The following is a 21692-nucleotide window of genomic DNA, read 5'->3' on the forward strand; positions in this document are numbered from 1 at the left end:
CCGCTCCCCCCGAGCCACATCCATTAGGCCCCTTGTTCCCACAACCTGCTGGCTGGGCACCTTGTCCTGCTCAATTGGTTTCCGATTTTCATTAGCGGTGGAGGCACAGCCCCGCTCCAAGCCTGGGCGTCCCCCTCACCCTCCTAGGCCCTCCCTGCTTGGGCTGGGCATGGAGCCCGAGGCTGCTGTCAGCCTGGAGGGGCCTTTCAGAGAGCCCAGCTGACCAGGGTGGCGACGTAGAGATGTGCAGAGCCCAGCGGCCAGACCTCACTTCCCTGGCTGGCCCCTGAGCAACGCAGAGAGAGGTGGGGTTTCCTTAGGACTATGCCCCCCAGACCAGGGCCAGCCGGCAAAGGCGACGTTGTTACAGAACATTGGGGCTCTCCCGGAAATTTCTGGGGGCCTCCAACGCCTTACACCTGGGGAAGGGCGCCAGAGAGGGAGTTCCACTGGCTGTAGCATTGGGGTTCCTGAGGCTGCCACAAGGGGACCCCTGTTCCCCTGGGCTGGAAGTTACATACAAGCCACGCTGGCCTCCGGTCCTCCAGGGCCAGGCTGAGGGCATCCCAAGCAGGCTGGGGCTCAGTACCTGGGGGCACTGTGTCCAGCCGGGCAGTGACTCCAGGGGCAGTCTCAGCCCTGACAGGGGTCCTGCCCCGCCCCCCTCACTCATTTAACAGCTAGTTCCTAAACCCCACCACGTGCCAGACATTGTCCCAGGTGTACAGCTGTGAAAGAGGCAAAGCCACCCAAATGCCCTGCCTTCAGGAGGTTTAGCCTTGGCGGGGGTGGGGACAGACAAATAACTAAACAACTAAAGAATTCTACAGGACAATAAAACAAGGGACGTAATAGACAGTTACAGAGAGAGGTGCGGCTGCTTCAGCAACCTCTGAGGAGGTGACATTTGAACCAGAGATAAGTGAAGGGGCCTTCCGGCTGAGGAAGGTGGGAAGGGGACGGGGAAGGTCTCAGTCCCAAGAGCTGACACGGGGGAAGATGCCAGAAGGAGGACCCACAGACCCCGTTCCTTTGGTGCCAGGTGGCCAAGGGCTCAGGCCAGTGGCTAGCAGGACAGTGCCCCTTGGCAGGCTGGTACAGCATCAACACGGCCTGGGGAGGGGTAAGAGAGGAGGAAGGACAATGGCTGGCAGAGGACCAAGGGCATGAGGCCACCTGCCTGCTGGCTGTGAACACAGGCCCCTCCTCCAGAGCCACTGCCATGACACAAGGGAGCCCTGCCAGGCCTGCATGGGGTCCTACCTGCCCTGGGAGCTGCAGGGCCATGGGGTGACCAAGGACCAGGGCTGTCTTCAGCCCCTCGACTCTGCCCTGAGCCAGCTCCAGAGACTAGGGCCTTGACTCTCCCGTCCATGTCCATTCACAGCAAGGACACAGAGGGTGGGGTGGGAGGTGAGAAGAAAATATCAGGCATAAATCCCAGAGGGAGATGAAGAGGGAGGCAGGCCTGTGCCTTTAAAAGAATTTTCATTTAAAGGCTCTTCTCTCTTCCACCATTTCAGTGATCTATATGCAAATATGCTAATGAATGCAAATTAAGACACCACTTTTAGTCCCAATTTAATAGAAAGCATTAAAATACCATTTTTTTTCCAAAAAACTCCATATGCATGAAGGAAGGATTTTTTTTTTTTTTTTTTTTTTTTTTTTTTTTTTCATTTTCACTAAAGTCACATTCCGGCAGCTATTTTATGCTGTCAAAATGTTCTCAACAAGGGGAGATTTGACTGGCTTCTCTGAGAGCCAGTCATAGGAAGCTCAGGCTCTGCTTCTCGTTGAGTTTTTCTTTTTCTTTTCTTTTTTAATTTTGGGGGGGAGAGGAAAGAAAGACAGAACAAAACAACAAAAAAACAGGACACCCAAGAGTCTTTTGAAGGGCGCTTTTATTTTCAGGCCAGGCGCCGATCCCCTCTGTGTAAAGTGTGTGTTAAACCTACAGCTGCGGGAGATGCACGCGTGCGATCTGGTTGGGTGTGCTTGTGGTCGGTCACTCCTGCTCTCTGGAGCGGGTGCAGATGAAGCACGCGGGGCCATTCTGTGTGTGCCACTGGCGGGAACATCCTCCCAGGGACCTGAACCGCCTGGGAGGACAGTGCCCTTGGTGAGGGTGCAGGAGGGAAGGCGGGCCCCAGAGCGGCGGGGTGGGGGGGGGGTGGGGGGGGCCGTGGCTGGCGTGGCCAGGGTGGCCCAGGTCAGCAGCCCCAGCTGCACATTGAGGGCCGTCTATTTTCACTGCATTCGCTGCTCTGTAATTAAGCTCACTGCTCCCACTTGGGCTAACAGACCTCTTCCAGAGGGCGCCCCCCACCCCCACTGGGCCCATTCCCCCTTCTCCCAGCATTCTTGGCCGCTCTGTCCTCCCACAGACCCTTCAGGAGACTTCAAATCTTCGATCTGAAGGGCCTTTGTCAGAACAATGGCACCAGCCCTTGAACCGCGCTGCAGTCCACCCCTCCCCTTCCTCAGGGCCCTCTCTTTGGGGTTACAGTTCCTGATTAGACCTCAGTACTCCAGCACATGCATTTTGCCAACTCCTCCACTGTTCCCAGCCTTTCCTTCCTGGCTGAAGTTAGTCAGGGCCTGACCTCCGGGAAGCTGCAAGGTGCTCTGATCCCAGCCGGGTTCCTCCCAAAAGGGTGGCAGGCCTCTCACAGGGAGAAAGGGGCAGGGCAAAGGCAATCCTGCCACGTGGGTGTCGCCTTCGTGGGCAAGGCTCAGCCCCAGGTCACAGCGAGTTGCTGTTTTACAGTCAGGGTGAACACCAACCACCACCAACTTATGGGGAAGGGCCTAGGAGCTTGTCATGTGTTGGTTCATTTACTCTTCTCAGAGACTGTACAGACGAGAATGACCAATTCCAAGTCACAAATACAGAGAAGCAAGGCTCAGAAAGGTGAGACCACTGGTCCAAGTCTCACAGAAACGGTTGCCGAGGGGCAGAGTGAGGTCTGTGTGTCATCCACACTCCCAGAATGAGCTGAAAGTCAGGGGGCTGTGCCTCCCACCCCAGTTTACCCCCCACCATGCATGAGGAACCCCAGCTGCCCCACTCGGGGCTTCAGCTCCCCATCCGTAGAATGGGAGAGGGCGGGCACAGCCATCCACAGCTCCTTCTGGCTCCATCTGTTCCCGACTGTGAAACAGATGGAAGAGAAACAAGGGTGGGGTGGGGGTCTCCCCGAGCCGGACAGGGTGGCAGACTGGCTCCCCAGGGCCGCCCCACACTGCGGTAGAGGCCCTGCAGGCAGTGGCCAGGAGGTCAAGCAGAGCTCAGGCAAGCGGGGAGACAAATTGAATACAGGGGGTAGAAGGTAATCAAAGAAATCAGAAAAGTACTTAGGTTGGGCCTTAAGGAACGAGAGCAGATGCCCCACTCCACGGAACTGTTCAGAGGAGAAAGGACAAAGACAAGAAGAGAGAAGACCCGCTGGCGTCGGCCCCGAGGCCGGCAATGGGTGGAGGGTGGGGGCTTGCGACAGACACAAGGGGCACAAGCTCCGACTCCCCCATCCAAGGCCTGGAGGTCGGGCTCAGGGTGACTGGAGGGGGCTTCACACACACGTTTCTCCAGCGAAAATGTAAAGGCAGGAGAGGAGAGCAGTGCTGGGCGCATCTAGCAGAGGCCACGGTGGAAAAAGAGAGATTTAGATATTTACGGGAAATACATTTGTTGGTGCCAAATGCCTGGTTTTACTGTCGGGGGGAAAAAACAAACCCAACCACTGAAACTCGTCCTCAACTGAGAATCCGCACGGAGGCAAACGATTTCCCCATCAAACCAGTTTTATCGGATATAAATATCTAATTATTCGTACCAGGCCCTGGAATGCCAGACATTTTGCAGCTTTTACAACATGTGTAGGAGTCTTTATAAATGACATATATACACACATACACACACACATATATAGTTATATATTAACAAATCTGATTTGAATTTCATCTGCATTATTTTTTGCTTAGTGGGTAGTTGTTTTTTTTTTTTTTTTTTTTTAAACCCAGAAAAGCTCGAATGTTTTCAGTGCTGCTCACACCCCCTTTCTGCGGAGGCATTTTATGAGCCTTAATGTGCCTGACCCAGAAAGGCTCCGGGGAAAGGGACCCCCCCCACCACGCCCCGTACCACTTTGCAGTGACCCACACATTCCCCCCACCCCCCAGGGCCATTCGGAAATGCATACGTACTCGCTCACAGCACTTTACAACCACAGGACCCACGGCTGCACGTCAATACCTCACACGTGACACAAACATGAGGTCCCAAACAGACACACAGAAGTACTGACTTTTCGAATGTAATGCACATATTCCCCGGGTCAGTGTCCACAAGCCATGGATGACGACAAAGTGCTGGACAGAGGGGGCGGGAAGGTGGGAGGGGGAGAAGTTGTCTTATGGGGAATAATGTGGATCAGCCTGTCATCTGGAGACCCATCTTCATCTAGAATTAATGCACTAAAGTTCTTCCTCTAAATGGTTTTAAAGAGACAGTGGATTCTCGGCCCGGACATGGCGGCTCGGTGTGCAGCTGGTCCAGCCTCCGCAAGGGGAATGGGCAGCCGATTCTAGCCAGGCTGAGTCTGTTACCTGCCCACCCCTGCCCCTGCCCCAACCTACGACCACTGTGCTTTCTCCCAACTTTCCAACTCGGTGGAAAGAAGTTTAAAAATCTCTGGCTTTCACGGCTCTGGACCCAAAGGCTGTGTTAGACAGAGTGAAGAATGTGAAAGCCCTTGGCTGGGCAGGATGAGGGGCGGGAGAGGAAGGGGAGTGGGTGGGCGAGGACTCAGACTTCTGAGCAAGGTGCTAGGGCTCACGCCACGGTGTGCGGGCTGGCAGCAGCCCCCTGGAGGCAGTGCTAAGACGGCGGTGCAGTGAGCCCCGCAAAGGCCTGAGTTCCCCAAAGAGGAGCCCCCAGGCTGCTGAAGCCGAGGGCACAGGGGTGGGGACCGGGGCAAAGGAGCTTGGAACCAGACAATCCAGGAGGACCCTCGGGGAAATCAGGGTCAGGGGAAGCTGTCCCTTGAGACCCAAGGGCCGAAGGAACCATTCTACTTAGAGTGGTATTTGGAGAGACTCTAGCCAGGGGCTGGCTGTCCGCACGAGAAGGAAAACCAACCACATGTCCAAATGCCCCCCCACCCAGACCTAGAGATTCACAGGGAGAAAGGGTTTGAGATTAAGGAGGGCCCCGGGCCTCTGCCGAGAACCTTCTAAGAATGCCCACACGTCCTCTGCTCAGAGACCCGCACTCAGGGGGATGGGCTGGGGGCCGGGGGAGCTGAGAACAAACAGCAGCAACAGGAACAGAGTTGAGCCATTTCAATTATTCATATGCCAGATGGATTCTTTTCCTGCCTTTTTTTTCCTATAAAAATAAGCAGGGAGGGAGAAGGTCTTATGACCGTCTCCAAAATGGGACAAGGAAGGGGAAAGGGAAGAAAAAAATAGAAATCAGGTCCCCCATTCGCACCCACCCCCTGCCCTGGAGACCCCCGATCTCCTGACAGGAGGGCAGGAGGGACAGAATGCCCTCTGTTGGGCAGGGACCAGAGGTGTCATTTAGTTTCTCTATGAGCAGAGAGCAAGAAGCAAGGAAAACTGTCGAAGAAAGGGAGGGTGAGAGAGAGACAGAAGCACGGAGCATGGGATGGAGGGGGGAGGCAGGCAGAAGAGGGTTCCGACCTTCTGTGAAGGATATAAAAAATCCAGCTGCCTCAGGGGACACCCAACTATCTAGCATATTGCTGTTAAAATGTCTGCAAAATTTAATACACTTGGCATGCCATCTAATCAGTCCTTGGAAACTCGGGCACTCTCTCCCTCCTATGATCAAAGCACCTCAGAACTTCTGCCTGTGGGATTCCCAGCCCCACCCGTCCCCCCTATTTTAGATAATGTTGATCCCCCCCCCCCTTATAAAAACAGCTGCTGTGGCTTTTAGGACACATTTCATCCTGAAGTTCACCCAAGGTCTAGAATCTAGAAGGAAGCAGAACAGCAGGGAGAGCCGGGGTCGGGTGCTATAGCTCCAGGACTTTGGTACCCAGGCTTCTCCTTCTTAGCAGGACAGACGAAGGGCAGGCATGCACTGACAAGGTCCGTGGTCCCAAGATGGGCAGGCAAAGCCTGCTCCTTCCAGGGAAGCTGGCAAGAGCCTGACAGCTCTTATTTAAATAGCTGCCCAGCACACAGAGAGCTGTGTCCTCACCAGAACGCAGACATATGCCAGTGTACCCATGGACACACGCCCAGCCATTTGCTCCATCAAGCCACCCATTGTTGGGAAACTTCTGTGAACCCCACAAGATTCCGAGGCTACTCCAAGTCCCCAACAGCCAGCTAGGAAGTTTCCAGGTTAGCCCAATGATGGCTGCCTGACCTTCTGCCCCAAACACAGCAATTAGAGCCCTGCATGACCTGGATACTTTGGCAGGTCACCTGACGCTTAAGCTTGACAGAGACCTTGTAGAATTCCTGAGTGGGACTGGAAGGATTGATCCCCCCAAATCTGCACCCTCCACCCAAGGAGAGTTCTTGCCAAATCCTCTTTGTCCTTTTTTTTGATTTCCTCACCTCTGACTGACCTAAAGTCTCAGGTGGCCTTAAATAGGCCTAGAGGACCCTAAGAGGCTCAGGGAACCCCAGAAAGCCTGTATCATGCTAAGGTACATTGCTTCCTCAACGGGCCAAGACCGGGGAGGACCTGAGCACTGCATCTGCAGGGAAAAGCCGCAGAGGCCAGGGAAACAGCACACAGGTGGCCCCTATGTAACTTCCCTGTCCCTCACCACGCAGGTGGGAACAGAGGCAAGCAGGTGAAGGGGATTCAAGGGGGTGCGGGCAGGGCCAGCTTGCTGGGTGGGCAATCCACGCAGTCACACAGGGCCCCATGCTCAGAAGGGCACATGCTTGGTTCAATGTCCTACAGCTGCCATCGTAAAATTCTTAATTTTAGAAAGAGGGGCCCTGCATTTTTATTTTGCACTGGGTCCCGAAAATTATGCAGCTGGTTCCGGGTGTGGGTTTTGGAAGATCAGAGGACCTGGGTTTGAATCCCAAGGCTCTAACCCCTATAAGCCAAGTGACATCAGAAAAGCCACTAATTATCTCTGGTTGCAGGGAGCCTCATCTATAAAGTGGGGGTGATCACGCTGCTCTCAGGTGGCCGGGAGGACAAGGAGGGTAAAGCGGGGAGAGAGCTTGGGGAACACGATTACACGCTGCTATTCAAATACACGGCGTGCTGACCGGCAGGGGAAAGCACGGCCTGTTTGCGTTGGTGGTTGCTTCCCACACCCCAGGGATGACCTACTCCACTGTGGCAAGAGGTCTCCTTCCAGAGCAGGACAGCAGGGGAGCCTCTGGCGGGCCCAGCCCGGCTGTCCCCGTTCACAGGTGAAGAAACTGGGACAGAGTCAGCAGCTGACCTGCCTGTTGTCACAGAGCTGCCTCCAGGCAGGGCGATGCTGAGGACATACTGTTCCTGCTGTCCAGGCTCAGCCTTGGCCGCAGGACACTTGAGATGGGGACAGTGAGAAGGAGGGGTAGGAGGCAGGATTTGGAAAAGGGGACGAAGGAAAGGACTCTTTACACTCCGTCACACACACATGCGCATACACACATACACACGGCAAAATTAAAGCTGAGAACTTGGCTAAAAAGATAACTCCTACCCCTGCTCCATCGAAACTCATTTTAGGGCAGAAGGTAATTGCCAAGGACCCAAATAAAAAGCCAACCGCAGGCTGTAAGTGGCTCCAAGTCTTTAATTAGACCCCAAGAAAAAATAGTGGCGAAAAGAAAATGAAAGTAGGCGAAAGCTCCCCGAGGAAGGAATATGCATGTGGTCTCCTCCCTCCCCTCAAGTCCAGTGGCTTCGGATGAAGGCTACCATTGCCTGTGATGGGCATCAGAGTGCTCCCTGAACAGGCAGGCACTGCCCACTGTGGGGGCTGGCACAGAGCCAAGAGGGCACTACACACCCCGAGCAAGGGCCAGCCCAGGTCCTGGGTCCGTGCTCCAGCCCACGGAGGCCGGCCTGGGGTCAGAGCGCCATGGGCCAAGGGGAAGGTGAGCTGTTTCTACCAGCCCTGCAGTCAAGGGAGCAAGGAAAGGAGAAAGCTTTGGGTCTGGAGTGGACTTTGACCCACTCAAAGATCTGCCCATCAAGCCACAAGGCCCAGCTCCTTGGCCACTGACCAACCTTCCCACTCAGCAGCACTTCACCCACTCCCTGGAGCTGTCTTCAGGCTGCGACCCCCTCCGCAGCCCCTCTCCTGGGCCCGTGTGGAGCTGGGTGGCTCTGAGATCCTGTGGGCAAAGCAGGCTTCTCCCCGCAGGGACCCTCCTAACCAGAGGTGCGCTCTCAGAAATCCTCTGGGTGACAAGTGGCGTGTGACAGAAACCCCCAGCCGCTGTGCCATTCCACCAAGGCAAGGAAAGCAAGGAGGCACCAGCCACTCCATGACCCCCTCCCAAGTCCCGGTCCGGCCTCTGGCTTTTGAAGAACACAGGTGACCTTCGACTAAGGGTGGGGCTGGGAAGAAAAGGATACGCTGTGCTTGGGAAGGTGGCGGCCTGCCGAGGGTGTGTGTCCATGCTCTTGCCTCTCATACAGACAGAACCCAGGGGGCCAATCAAATCCCACAGGTGGGGGGAACTTGCTAAGTGCCAAGACCAGCATGTGCCAGATGTGGCGGAAGCAATGGCCTCCACTGATGTTCTAACAAAGGCCAGGTCCCAGTGGCAGAAGGGAGCATTCCACCCAGAGTCTGCGAAGGAGCCCAGGAGAACACATCCCAGCCCACGTGAAGGAGGGAGCAGACGCTGGTGTCCCGATCCTTGCCTCCTCCCGGTGGCAGGATGGTGAAGTGGGCTCACAAGCAAAGCCCAGTGCACTACAAGTGGGCACAATCAAGAGGGGGAGAGGGAGACCCTGCCTCACCACAGCTGGCATCAGAGGCAGCAGGGGCAACCACGCTGAAGTCCCCTGTCCTACTCCCCACAGCTGCCTGGAACCAGTGTCACACCCACATGCGGCTCCCCTTTAGAACGGGCACTTGCTGAGAGTGGGGTACACTGTGCTCCCCTTTCACAGGCTCTCCTCTGTTCCTGCCCCTTCTAAGCCGAGCACAGGAGGACAGGCTCCAGAATCCCCATTGAGTGGACTGGCCTCCCAGTCAGAGTGGCAGGCCATGCCCTGCTGTATTATACACTGTATTCTTTAGCCATTTCCTCTCCCCTTTCTCAAACAGAACTTTAACACAACAGATTAGGAGTAGGTCTAACAGCAACAGGGGGCCAGCTACCCCTCATTCAGCATCTAAGGGTCCCAGGCCCTGTCACAGGCACTCTAGAGATGACATTCCTGCAAAGAAGGTACTACCGTGCCCATTTTACAGGGGAGGACGCTGAGGCTAAGTGTGGTGAAGTGACGGCCACACATCTACAGAACGGTGGGCCTGACTGCAACTCAGGTCGGCCTGGTTCCAAAGTCTGCCTCTCCATCACACATTTCTCCCATCTAGTTCTCCCGTCTGACCGCTAGATCTAGGCAGGGGCAGGCCTGGCTGACCTCTTTTCCCCTGTTGCTCTGTATTGGGTTCTCTAGGCGCTGGTTTAATGTACGCCAAGTGTAATGTAGGTGACAAGCATGACCCCATTCCCAGCCACCTGCCATGCCCTGCTGTGATGTCCGAGGCCTGTACGGCCACAGCAAGCTGGAAGGTCTTCCCAGGAGGAGCAGGAGTGAAGCCGACCTTCCGAGGCAGTCCCAGTTACCGTGTCAGTCAGGAAGGGCCTCCCTGCCCGCTCCCCTCCTGCTTGCTTTGCTCTGCGGGGGGTGGTCAGACTTCCAACCATTGGGATAAGTGGAATTCCTCTTGGATGAGGAGCCCTGTGGCTTCTGCTCACCAACTTCCTTCCCAGCTTGGGAATGTGTTGAGAGCAGCAGTCCAGGCCCCTGGCAGAGGCTGCAGGAGTCCTGATAATTAATTAGCTCTCCATCCTCCCCAGGTGCTCACCAGACACAACCAGATGGTCCCAGCGACGCGCCCTCTACCGCCATCCTCCCCTTGCAACCACACGGCATCTTCCCCTCAGGCTCCCCTCCATCTTTCCCTTCTATGCTGCAAAACCCCGAGAGAGCCCCTTCTCCCCTTCTGCCAGGCCTGGGCCCAGAGAGCCCCAGATGGGCAGGGAGGACATGAGAACCCTGGTTCAGGTTCGCAGGACTGAGAGTTCTAGGTGGGGCCGAAGCTCAGACAGGTTCCAGTTTCTCCTCCTGCCTTCAGTCAGTTCAGTTAGGGAGCTGAGGTGGGATCGGTGCGGGTGGGACCCAGGGCTGAGTCTGCCCCTATTTCTTGGAAGCGTTAAGAGATGGCTCTACATCCAAGAGACTCCAACTTAAAACGCCGAACAAATAAGGCCTGGCCGGTACCCCCTCCCCGCAGGAGGGCACCACATAGAAGCTGCTCTAACCAGAATCAGAAGCCCACTGAGGCCTCCACAGCACCACGGACACCCCGCTGGCTTCCTGTTGGCACCTCTAGGTCCTAGGAGGGGTGGTGGCCTGCAAGGTGCATGGCTGTGCCCTCCAGACGCCCAGCCTATGCAGGCACACTGGGCCCAGGCAGGGGTGTAGAGTAACAGAGCAGTGGGGTCCCAAGGGCAAGGAGTTGGAGTCAAGCAAGGCTGGAGCCGCAGCTGAGAAGCCCTGGAAGGTCCAAGGCCCAGGAGGCGGGATGGCCCTCTGCAACAGGTCCTGCTTCGGGGGAGACTGCACAATGACTAGAGCCCAGCATCTCTCGGCAGCCTGTGCCCCGGTGCCAGCAGCTGTGTGATGTGGGCTCTAGCTGGTGACCCTGCTTCACTTTTCTGGGCGTTGATTTTCCCATGTAAAAAATGAGCCTGAGCTGGACGACCCTCGGGGTGGCCGGGAGCTGCTGCGTGTGGTGTGATGGGCAGAAGGCCTGCTCACAGTTACGCTCAGGACACGTTCGCTGAGATCATGACTGTTGCTGTTATTTTCATAAGCATCACTCTTTTTGATTCGAAATATTCTATAAGCTTCCTTTCAGACAGCGCTACAAAGTAATGGGGAAGATCTGAGCTTACAGCCCAGAAAGCCACATTTCCTGAATTTTTTATGCCCAGAATCAAAACTAGTGAGGACAGGGTAATGATGATTTGATCAGAGGCTGTGAGGGGTTTGGCCAGGTTTCGTGAGCCCGAGTGACCCAGGACTGGCCCGCCCAGGATCCAAGAGGCACTGACCTCAGAGCTGTCAGGAGAATGCAGACAGGTGACCGGCTCTTCCGGGCCCATCTTCGCGGGGATGATCTTTGGGGTGAAGCATCTTTATCTGGGGCAGCAAGGGTTAATGCAGGGCTGGGAGAGGCCAGGCAGCACGGAGCACTCCCTGTTTATTAATAAGCTATTTATCACCAGCTTTGCTTTTAATGCCATTTGGGCTTAATGTTGTTAATGAAATATAAATACCCATGCTAACGATGTTGGTCAGAGGCAGCATGGGCAGCAGACGGCTTGCGAAACAGGGCCAAACCGCGGGGCACGCTGGGGAAGAGGCTGAGAGCTCGGGAAGCGGAAGAGGTTCCCCCTGGCTCGGCACCCCTAGCCCCCTTCTGCTCCCACCACAAGACTCCCCAGCTGGCTGCGCCGGGAAAGGCTGGGAGGAGGGCAGCCCAGGGCTGGGGGAGAAGAGACCTCTCTACACAGGATGCTGTTAACTCCCAGAGAACACAGTGGGAGCCAGAGCTCGCACCTCAGGGGCAGTGCCCACCTGGCATCAGGCCCCTTGGCTGCAGGAGGCTGGACTACCACCAGCTGGCAGCAGGCCCCTCTCGCCGCCCTGACTTCTCTGACCCCTGGGAATGGAGCCCGGGTGAGAGAGGTCATGAGAGGGAGCAGTAAGGATGCCATCACATTTTCCAATGAAGACCCCTCCCCAGCCCTGGAATGACATCCCAGGCAGCCTAGTTCCAGTGGATGGCACACCCTCCCTAAGAAGCTAGCAAGGGGCTGCTTGGCAGCCTTGAGGGTAGCTCAGAAAGGTGGGCAGGCGGGTATTTCTGGTCAGTGCCCCGAGGCCTCACAACATGGAGGTGGCCCTGCAGGGCAGGCTGTTGTCCCTGACCTCGTGCCTGACCTGGCCTGGCCCCCTCCCACACAGGGAGCCATCCCTCCGGCCTCTCCCTTGGCTCAGAGCAGATGCCTTTAGCGGATGACCACCTAACCCAGATGATCCCAGGAACTTCAGGCCTCGACCTCAGGAGACGCCACGGACTGACCCCAGACGACAGCCTCACCGGGCAGAAGTGGCCCTGGGACTTGCTCCCCAGCCCGGGGACCACAGTGCCTTTGGAGGGAACTTGGACTCCACTCAGCCAAGGGCCACCTGGGCCCAAACAGAGGTTGGAGACTTTGGCAGGTGGCTGACCTTCACTCCATCCTCCTCTCCCAGTACCGTGGTGAGGGGGCCGTTGTGCCCCAGCCCCACCCTGCTTGCCAAGCCCCCAAGCAGCCCCCCAAGGGTGCTGCCTCTTCCAGAGGGAGCTCCAGGCTGTTCCAGGGAGGGAGTCCCACAGCCTCTGGCCCTAGGTGCTCAGGGTTGCCTGAGAAAACACAGGACCACTGGCAAACTCTGAATTTCAGATAAACGGCGAATACTTTTTTTAGTGTAAGTATGTCCAAAACATGGAACATGGAACATACTTACACTGAAAATGGAACATACTTACACTGAAAATGATTTGCTGTTTGTCTGAAACTCAGATTTCCCCGGACATCCTGTATTTTTATTCCCTAAATCTGGCAATGCTCTCCCACTCCTCAGCAGCTGGCACCTGGCCGGTGGGGCCGGTTTCTGGGGGGCAAGCAGGACTGGGAGCGAGGGGGCAGAGATCCCCACTGTCTCGGGACAGCAGTCTCCTTTCAAGGGGCCCTGTTCAGAACTGTCCCCCACCCGCCCTCTCCCCTCACTGGTCACTACTGCACTGCCCACCACCATGGCTCACCTGTGGGGGTCCCCTCTCCCCGCACCCCCCAAAGTCACCTGCATGTCCCCAAGGAGTACCAGACTCATTTGCTGGGGCTTGGTGGAGCTCGGCTCAGCGGCTAATCCCCTGGGTGGCTCCTGTCAGATTATTAATTAGCTAAAGCAGATCGGTCCTGGAACAACATGCGCTTGGACTTCAGATAAAGCAGCCCAGGGAAGCCGGGCCGGGGGGCGGCTTAAAGCGACAAGACCCTGTTTCTGAACTGCTCCCCGAGGTGGGGCTGTGGCGGCCGGCAGGGCTGGGGCAGTGCGATTGCTGACAGCCCCTCTGCGCTCCTCACGTCCGCTCAGGAGAGCACCTTGGAGGGGACTCGGGGGTTCGTGCAGACGCACCTGGACAGGGGCGTAGGCGGCCCATGAGAGCAGGAGCCAGCCACAGGGGGTCTTGCTTTTTAATAAAGAGCTTATGCCTAAGCAGATCATGTCACTCAGAATTCTTCAAAAAGCTTCTTATTCCACTCGGGGCAAAAGCCTGCATTCTCATGATGGCTCCAAGGCCTGCAGGATCTGGGGGCCACCCCGCCCGACACCCTTGACCTCATACGACACCTCCCCAACTCCAGCCACACCAGCCTCCCTGCTGTCCTCCAACGTGCCAGGGGTGCTCTTGCCTCTGGGGGCTCACACTTGCTGTTCCCCAACAGGGACCCTCTTCTCCCAGATATTAATTAGGGTGGCTCGCTCCCTCACTTCCTTCTGTCCTTACCCAAATGTCACCATCCCAGGGACGCCCTCCCCAGATGCCACACCTAAGCTGATGAGCCACCCACCGCCACACACTCCCTATTCTATTCTATTCCCCAAATGTGCTTCAATTTTCTCCCCGACACACGTCAAATCCAACATCTACTTTATTTCTTTAACTCATTTATCATTTGCCTCCCTCCACGAAAATGCTAGTGCCACAAGAACAGGAATTCTTGCCTTGTTGGTTCACTGCTGCAGTTCCAACCCGGTTTGTAGTGTCATCAAGCATCAGTAATGCTTGACAAATAGACGAAAACGAAAAATGAATGCCCGGAGGTTAGAGGTCAGGATCTGGACCACCACCTCTTCTGGCTCTGAGTCCCATGTGGCTGAGCCCTGGCCGACCTCAGTGGGCTCCCCAGACACCCATATTTCCCCCACAATGCTATTCGAGCCCACCCTTCCCTGGCTCTGCAGCACACCAAGTGTTACTTGTATCCTGGTCCTAGCATCCCCTAGATGCATTTCCACGTTCTGGGCCTCCCAGGGATGTCCTAGGGGATCCATCTCCTCGCCAGCCCAACCCTGCCCTACCAGCTGGGACTGCTACTCTCTCTGCCCGGGAAACAGCACGGGGTGGGACGACGGTGACAGGGGGGAACACCAGGGCTCCCAGCTGCTGCCCGGGCCCAGTTCTGCTGCTGGCAAACTCCTGGGCTTGGATTGTTTTGGCTTGAGTCGGTGAAGCTGAAATATTGAGTCACAACGGCCCTAAACTTCATTACCAGCTCTCAACGCAGATTACTAAGGGAAAAAAAGTTACTTTTAATTGCTTTTCCCGATTAGCATTTCTAGAGAAGAAACTAGTGATTAATTACACCTTCCCTCCCCTCAACCGCCCAGGGCCGCAGGGGTCCCAAGCGCAGGCTACCAGAAGGCGGCTCAGGGTCAGAAAAGGCTCCTACTCCTGAAGCGCCAAGAAACCAGACTAAACTGGGTGGTGAGCGGAAGGTGGGGACCATCCCCAAGGCTGATTTAACAGAGAACCAGCAGCTGACGGTGTGGGGAGGCCCAGGGGGGCGGCCTCATGCCTCAGCGTGGTATCCTCTGGGCTGAAGGACTTTCTCCCGGACCAGGACTATACCTGGGTGGATTCTAGAATCAGAGAGGCCAGGGAAACTGGGAGAAGACAGAACGGGGGAACCTGAAGGTCTGCAAGAGAAGACGACGCGTTCCCAGCCACTGGGACTCCCCTTGTGTGCAAAACCTGCCGTCGCTTCTCCATTGCCAGCATGATCTTCCTGTGGAGGCTCCAAGGTCACAGGACGGAGGCAGGGCAGAGTGCTTCTCCCCTTGTCCACGAGATGTTAACCCTCCCAAAGCCATGGGCTGCTGTCCCCTTTGGAGCGAGCGCGTCACCCCGGGTAGCTCCAGGCGGGCAGGCGCTGCCAGCCTTGCCCAATCCCTCACCCCTTGGGTCTGTGCCTGGTGGAACCCAAAGGCTTCCAACGCTGCTAGGAAGGCGGGAGGCACAAGGGAGACCTGGGGAAGGAGGCCCAAGGCAGGGATGTCGGCAACACCAGGCAGAATCCTCACACAGATTAGAAGCCAGAAGGATCAGTAACTCTTCCCACACCATCTCCCCATCACGTCTCTGCCCAGCACAAAGTGGCTGCGACCTTGGAGTCCACTGATCCAGGGTGTCACCTGGCGGTGGGGTGGAGGACAGGGGCCCCCGCTCCCCTCAGCCAGCACCTTCCTCTCCAGATCCCGCCCCTCCATGCCTCCACCCCAGCTGCAGGCTCTGGAGCGGCCAGCCCCACACCAGATCAAAGCCCGGGAGGACGGAGTTAGAAATGTCCAGTCCAGTTAGGAGTGAAGGCCATGGATCTAGTGCAGGCCATGGAGGCAGAAAGCAGAAGAGCCTCCCATGCATGCACGGACACACACGCCTGCCCACCCAGACGCACACTCCCCCAGGGCTCAGCCCAGTGTTTTGATGCCGGCAGACACACCCAGGAAGACTGGTTGACACCCCCTTAGAGCCAGAGGCACCAGCTGCGCGCCTGGGACATCTCCATCACCCCCCGCACGACGTCATCGCCAGCCCGCCCTTCTGCTCCCTCCTGTCACTCCCCCTGGAGGTCAGGCCTCCAGAGCTTTCCTGGAGGGCTGAGCTGGCCCATATTGCTGCGAATATGTTGCCAGCATGGGCAAGTCCTCACTGGGGCCTCCACAGCCGGCCGGGACAGCTTCACACTCACTCCAGCCAGGCTCTGGCTGCTGTCTGGGCTACGCAGCACCCACCCAGGGGGGTCGGGGATGGCTTGGCTGTTACAGCATCGCTGCTGGGACTGCCTGCCTTGTCCTGGCCCAAGCAGATGATACCAGGACCCAGGAGAGTGGAGCCTCAGCTCAGGAACCCTGGAAAAAGGGACAGTGGCCTAGGTCAAGTCAAGTCTGATGAGGTACCTACGGCAATTCACACTGTGAACTGTGGAAAGACTTTCCATGTGGAAAGACGGCCAGGATCCCTGCCCATGAGCTGGAGCTGGAGACTATGCTGGCCGTCTGGAAGTGAGGGGGTCTTAGATAAACCCATTTTTCAGCGCTTAAAGCTGATCAACTGAGGTTCTGTGCATCCAGGCACAGAGATCATATTTAAAGCCACAGTGAGAGGACTATACGAGCTTCTAGGCCCAACCTCAGACCCAGCACAGAACCCGTGGAGCAAAGGCACAAAACAGGCTTCAGTGCAGCATCTTAGGGCCAAAAGGACAGTGAGCTGGAAAGTCCCTGCTGAAATTGGTGCTAGATGCAAGCAGGCCTTGGGCCTTCCCTCCACATGGTGCTGACCCAGGGGTGCCTAATGCACTCCAGCAAAGCTTTCTTAGCAACCAGCACAGCGCCCAGGGTGGTGCTTCTCCCCTTGGCACTGTCAGGTGAGAGAGAGGAGACGCAGGGCCAGGCATCGGGGACCTGGAATGCAAGAGTCACCCTGGGGTCTTGTCTCTTCTTCCCCCATTCAATCCATCAGCAAGACCACTTTACTCTCCCTTTAAACACACATGGACCCTGCCCCCTTCTCCCCATTTCCCCCTTCTGTCTCAGCCACTTTTACTGTTGTCAAATGGAGGAAAGGAACAACAACAACAAAAACCTGTCTGTGGGACATTCCTGGGGTGAAGAGAAAGGTTCCACTTGGTTCCTAAAATCACCAAAAGCCCCATCCCAGAATTTAACCCAGTGGCTGAATTCAGACTCTCACTCAGGCGGCTGCCTCCTCATTTCTGCCCGTGCCGCCGCCAATCCGTTCTCACCACGGCAGCCCAAGCCATCTTTTTAAAACAAAATCAGATCACTTCACCTCCCTGCTTGAAACCCTCCAGCAGCTGCCTGTCACCCAAAGAATAAAGTCCCAACTTCCCCTGGCACATCATGTCATACATACCCCAGCCCCACCCCATCCACCTTCCAGCACTGGGGCCTCTCTCTGTCCCCTGAGCTCCCTGAGCTCTCGGCTTCAGCTCCTCCAGACTAGTTCTCCGCTGCTGAAATATTCCCCCGCTCTTCGGATGGCTATCCACTTCCTATCCTTCCATCTCAGCTAACTGTCGCCTCCTCAAAGGAGCCTCCTCTGACTGCCCAGTCACTTCCCACCACCTCATCCATTTCCATTCGCACTAATGATTTCCTTGTTGTTTTCTGTGGGTTTGTTTGTTGCCCGCTTACCCAGCCAGAACTCCATGAGAGCCGGTCGTCTTATCACTCTGTCCCTAGTGATCGGAATACACCAGGCCCTCCATAACTGTTGAATAAACATAACCAGATCTTCTGTGGCGTAGCCAGAAGTGGGGAGAATCTGAGTCAGACAGGATCAGGCCTGCAGACCAGGCCTGAGCACAGACTTGCCCCAAGCCCACACTCTGGTGTGGTGAGGCAGGCCACCTCTGAGACCACGGGTCACCCCTGCCACACAGGACCCTAGCCTGTGACCAAAGGGCCGGGTGAGTGAGAAGGGGCTCAGCCATGACATTCCCACTTGGAGCCCTCTGAGTTCCCAAGCTTCAGTATCAAGCCCAAGACGGCCGGTGCCAGGATGCAGGAGTCCCAGAGGACTCGTGGAGCCCATACCCCATGCCGGGTGCAAATCCCAGCTGGCACGGCCCCTGGGAGTCAACAGTGAGTGGAAACTTCAGAAAGGGAAAAACGAATGGGCATGTTTTGCCGAAGGAATGAAGAAAACAAAAAGCCTGCCGCTGAGGACAGAACAGGCAAACACTGCCCCCTGGAAAGGGGCTCCACAGGTACTCTGGCAACCTGCTCGCGCACAGCGTACAGGGAGGTGGGGAGACCATCCAGAGGCTCAAAGGCGCGTGGGCTTGCCATCCCAAGACCCGTGATCATCAAGCAAGTAGAGTCGAGCAAGAAGAGCCCAGGAAGGAGCAGAGAAGTGCAGGTGCCAGCGCTGACCCGGCCAGAGCGCTGCACGACCGACAGTCTACATGGCCCCATCGCCATCAGGGACAACAGCCGCACATCCTAAATGTGGATGCACCAACTCCTGGAGGGTGATCGCATTCTGGACACCAGGAAGAAGAGTCTCAGACACGTGGTTGCTCCACCACCACAACCAAACGCCATATTTACATCTGATCTGCAAATCTCTAGGCCTTATCCAGGGCTTCTGCTAGTTCCCGAGGTGGCATGGCCCAAAATGACCAGGCCTGCAGCTCTGGGGACCACTCAAACCCCAGTGGGCACCAAGGCACCCATCTCTGCAAGTGCTTCCTCCCTGCAAGTTCAAAGTCCAGAGTTGCAGCACTTGGCCACTGGAGGGAGGGGCAGGACACGTCTGCCCTTGGCGCCCATGGAGGGAGAGCACGGGAGGGAGAGCACAGGTGGGTGAGTCGGGGCTGCGGACTCCAGCCACATGCAAGAGAAGCAGCCCCCAGCCCTGCCCCCCCAGCCACGCTCTCAGCCCTCAGCCTCAGCCCCCGCCCTAAGACGCTGTCCGTCAACTTTACCAACGCCCAACCCCTCTGAGCTGGTTCCCTCCGGATCTTAAGAGAATACTGAGTAATGATCAATACATGGTAAGTCACCTGCTGTGTGTCAACCCTCCACCCCAAGAACTGCCAAGTTTGACACCTGCAGGTAAATATCTGACAGTACCAGCCCTATAGACTACCCACCCCAGACGTAAGTACTTGCCTTAAGCAAGGGCTGCTTCTGAGCCAGGGTCAAAAGATACCTGTGGCCTCTTCTCTAAGGAGGGTCCTGCCTGGGCTGGCGGGCCACCAGGAGAGCCCCAACAAGTCATGCATGAGCTCACAGCAGAGAAGGAGCTGCTGGACACACAGACAGGCTGGACTTACCGTTCCCAGAGGTGATGTTCAGAAATGACCTGACACGTAGCTCCAGGAGCAGTGTCTGCCAGGGCACAGGACTCACCCGGAGTACCTGCACGCTGCTGGCACCATTCAATGTCATACAATGGTAATGCTGGGAGGATTCTTCAGGGTCAGTTATTCCAACCTCTTTATTTTACAGGTGGGGAAACAGAGGTCCAGAGGGGAAAAAGCAGTGAGTCGACAGCAGAGCCAGGGCCAAAATGCAGATATCCTGTTCCTAGGCCCCGGCTCTTTTCTCGAACTTGCAAATTCTCACTTTCACTTGGGGTGGCTAAGCTACCACCGCTGAGAAAGGCCTATGCAGTCCCTCCCCTAAGAAGGAAGCCCTGACCTGGTCAATCACAGCTCCCACCCACGTTTCCCAGTGGCATCTTGGGAGTGGGGAGCAGCTACCTTTGCATCCCAAGAAGCTGGGGTCCGAAGTCCATTCCAACACACACCACAAGAGTTGCAGGACCCCCTTCTACAGGACGGGTCGACGCCGTAACAGCGGGAAAGGCAGGTGGGCTGGAGAGGGTCTTTGCCTTCACTCAGCGAGGTCTGTTTACCTACCAAAAGGAGAAAGGAAAACAGATTATTAGGCTACAACTGAGACCCACAAAGCTACTCAGAGAGAAGGACAACGGAGGGTAAGGTTCGGACACCTTGCCCGGCAACAGGCCAGTGAGGTAAGAGATTCTTGGACCTTGCCTACCAATCTGCAGATGGCATTGCCGTGGTACGTGCCATGCCTGACCCTACAACAAATGCACCCTTTGCACAATTATTAGCCAACTGCTATGCAGTCGTCGCACCTAATAAAAGAATCAAACAGGTAGAAACAAAAATAGGCCAATCAGGTGCCACCCCAGGTAACAACAGTGATCACACCCTAGATTTGGCACCTGAGGTGAAAGGTCAGCCTGACAATGAATCAAGCTGACACTGGAAACCAGATCAGACCCACGCAACCAAACTAACCCTTGTCCTCCCCAACCTCCTGCTCCCTCCAGACTTTCCCTCCACCAGCTCCCAGCTGCTCCCATGACCCCCTGATGGCCTTATGGGTAGTCTCTAAAAATGGAATCAACAGGTGTCCCTGCAGCTACCAGGATGGTGATTTTGGCAACTTCTCTTTCCTTCCCCCTCCCCACTCTGGTACTGTGCCCTTACATCTCATAAAAAAGAAAAGAGGGTGAGATTCCATTGTGATAGGTGTTGAGCCAAAAAAATGTGGCCAAAGAAAGTTTGTGCCCTGCTACCGGCAACCTTTGTGTCAATTTAAGCAAATATTGTGGTGTTTCCATGGTGATTCCTGTTTTGAATATCCACTACACTCACTTTTTAAAGGGCTTTTCCTGTTTGCGTTTCAACTTCAAACCTGTAAATATTTTCAGCCTTTTTAGAAAAATTAGCCCACGTGCGTGCAAACACAGACACACCGCCACCAAACTCGGCACACAACCTCCCAGGCCTGGAGTCCCAGCCTCACGGATGTGAGAGTGGGGTGCAGGAACCCCGAGGGCGCTGTCCGTCTGCTCTCACACCCACCCTGCGTACAAGGCTGGCATGAGGGAAGGTGGCGGCTGAAACGCCAGTCCTTTCCTTCCCCCTCTGCCAGGGCACTGCATTACCCACAGCGCCTGGCCTGTGTATTCCCAAAGCCTGTGAGTGGGCTCGGCCCTGATTCCACAGTGTGGCACGGTGTGGGCAGCTGCCTGGCAGGTTCTCCCACTTGGCCCAGCCCCTGGATCCCCTGGGGCCTCCCTGGAGTGCATGAACCCCTCCTCTCTTGCCTCCCAAGGTTGGGCCATGAGTGGAAGGGGGAGCTGGTGCTTCGAAGGCCAGAGCTTCCAGCATCAGCTCCACCCTACCTCCGCTCTGGGCAGTGCCACCGAGACCAGCCCCCTGGGAGAAGCATCGGGGAGGGCCTGCAACAGTGGTCCCGGGCTTGGAGCAGCCCAGGTCCCACCCCACCCTTTAGCACCATACAGGGTTAACAGCGGGTTTCCTGGTTTCCATGGATTCCCGCCAGGCCCCTAATGTGAGTTTCGTGTGATTTGGGGGAAGTGGATTTCCTTTGTTTTCCAGTTTGGGAATATTTTTTTCTTTAAAAAAGAGGAAAAAACACTTTAATGGGAACTTCAGGGCCACTGGGAGACTCATTCCTCTGGGCTCTGACACTCCCCTGACTGTTGGTCCAGAATCCCCAAAGCCTGGGGCAGCCCACCCACTGACCAAACATCTCTGAGCTGGAGGAAGGGGTGATCACCTACAGATCCCCACCCCCAGAACACACTTCTGCTGGGGGCGGGGTGCTCCACTCTCCCATCCCACAGAATGACCGCTACCCTACCTGACAGCCAGCTGCTTATACAGCCGGCTGGCACTCCTCCCCTTCCAGGCACACACATTTCCCCAGAGAAAAGGCAAAGAGCTAGAAAGACCAGAGTCTGACCACACATAAATGGTGAACATGACTGGTTCAGAAGGGGGTTCCAGTTACAGGGAAA

General features: G+C 56.1%; 1 protein-coding gene across 1 annotated transcript in view; it reads right to left on the reverse strand.

The window, feature by feature from the left end:
• The window catches only part of CASZ1 (castor zinc finger 1), a 141353-nt gene that overhangs the window by 88106 nt on the left and 31555 nt on the right, over window positions 1–21692 (reverse strand). Inside the window, exon 2 of the mRNA XM_007463150.1 lies at window positions 19594–19748. The gene's annotated coding sequence lies outside the window, so the exon portion shown is untranslated. The remainder of the gene's footprint in view (window positions 1–19593; window positions 19749–21692) is intronic.

This window comes from Lipotes vexillifer, unplaced genomic scaffold (genome assembly GCF_000442215.2).
Source record: "Lipotes vexillifer unplaced genomic scaffold, Lipotes_vexillifer_v1.1 scaffold109, whole genome shotgun sequence".
Taxonomy (NCBI): domain Eukaryota; kingdom Metazoa; phylum Chordata; class Mammalia; order Artiodactyla; family Lipotidae; genus Lipotes; species Lipotes vexillifer.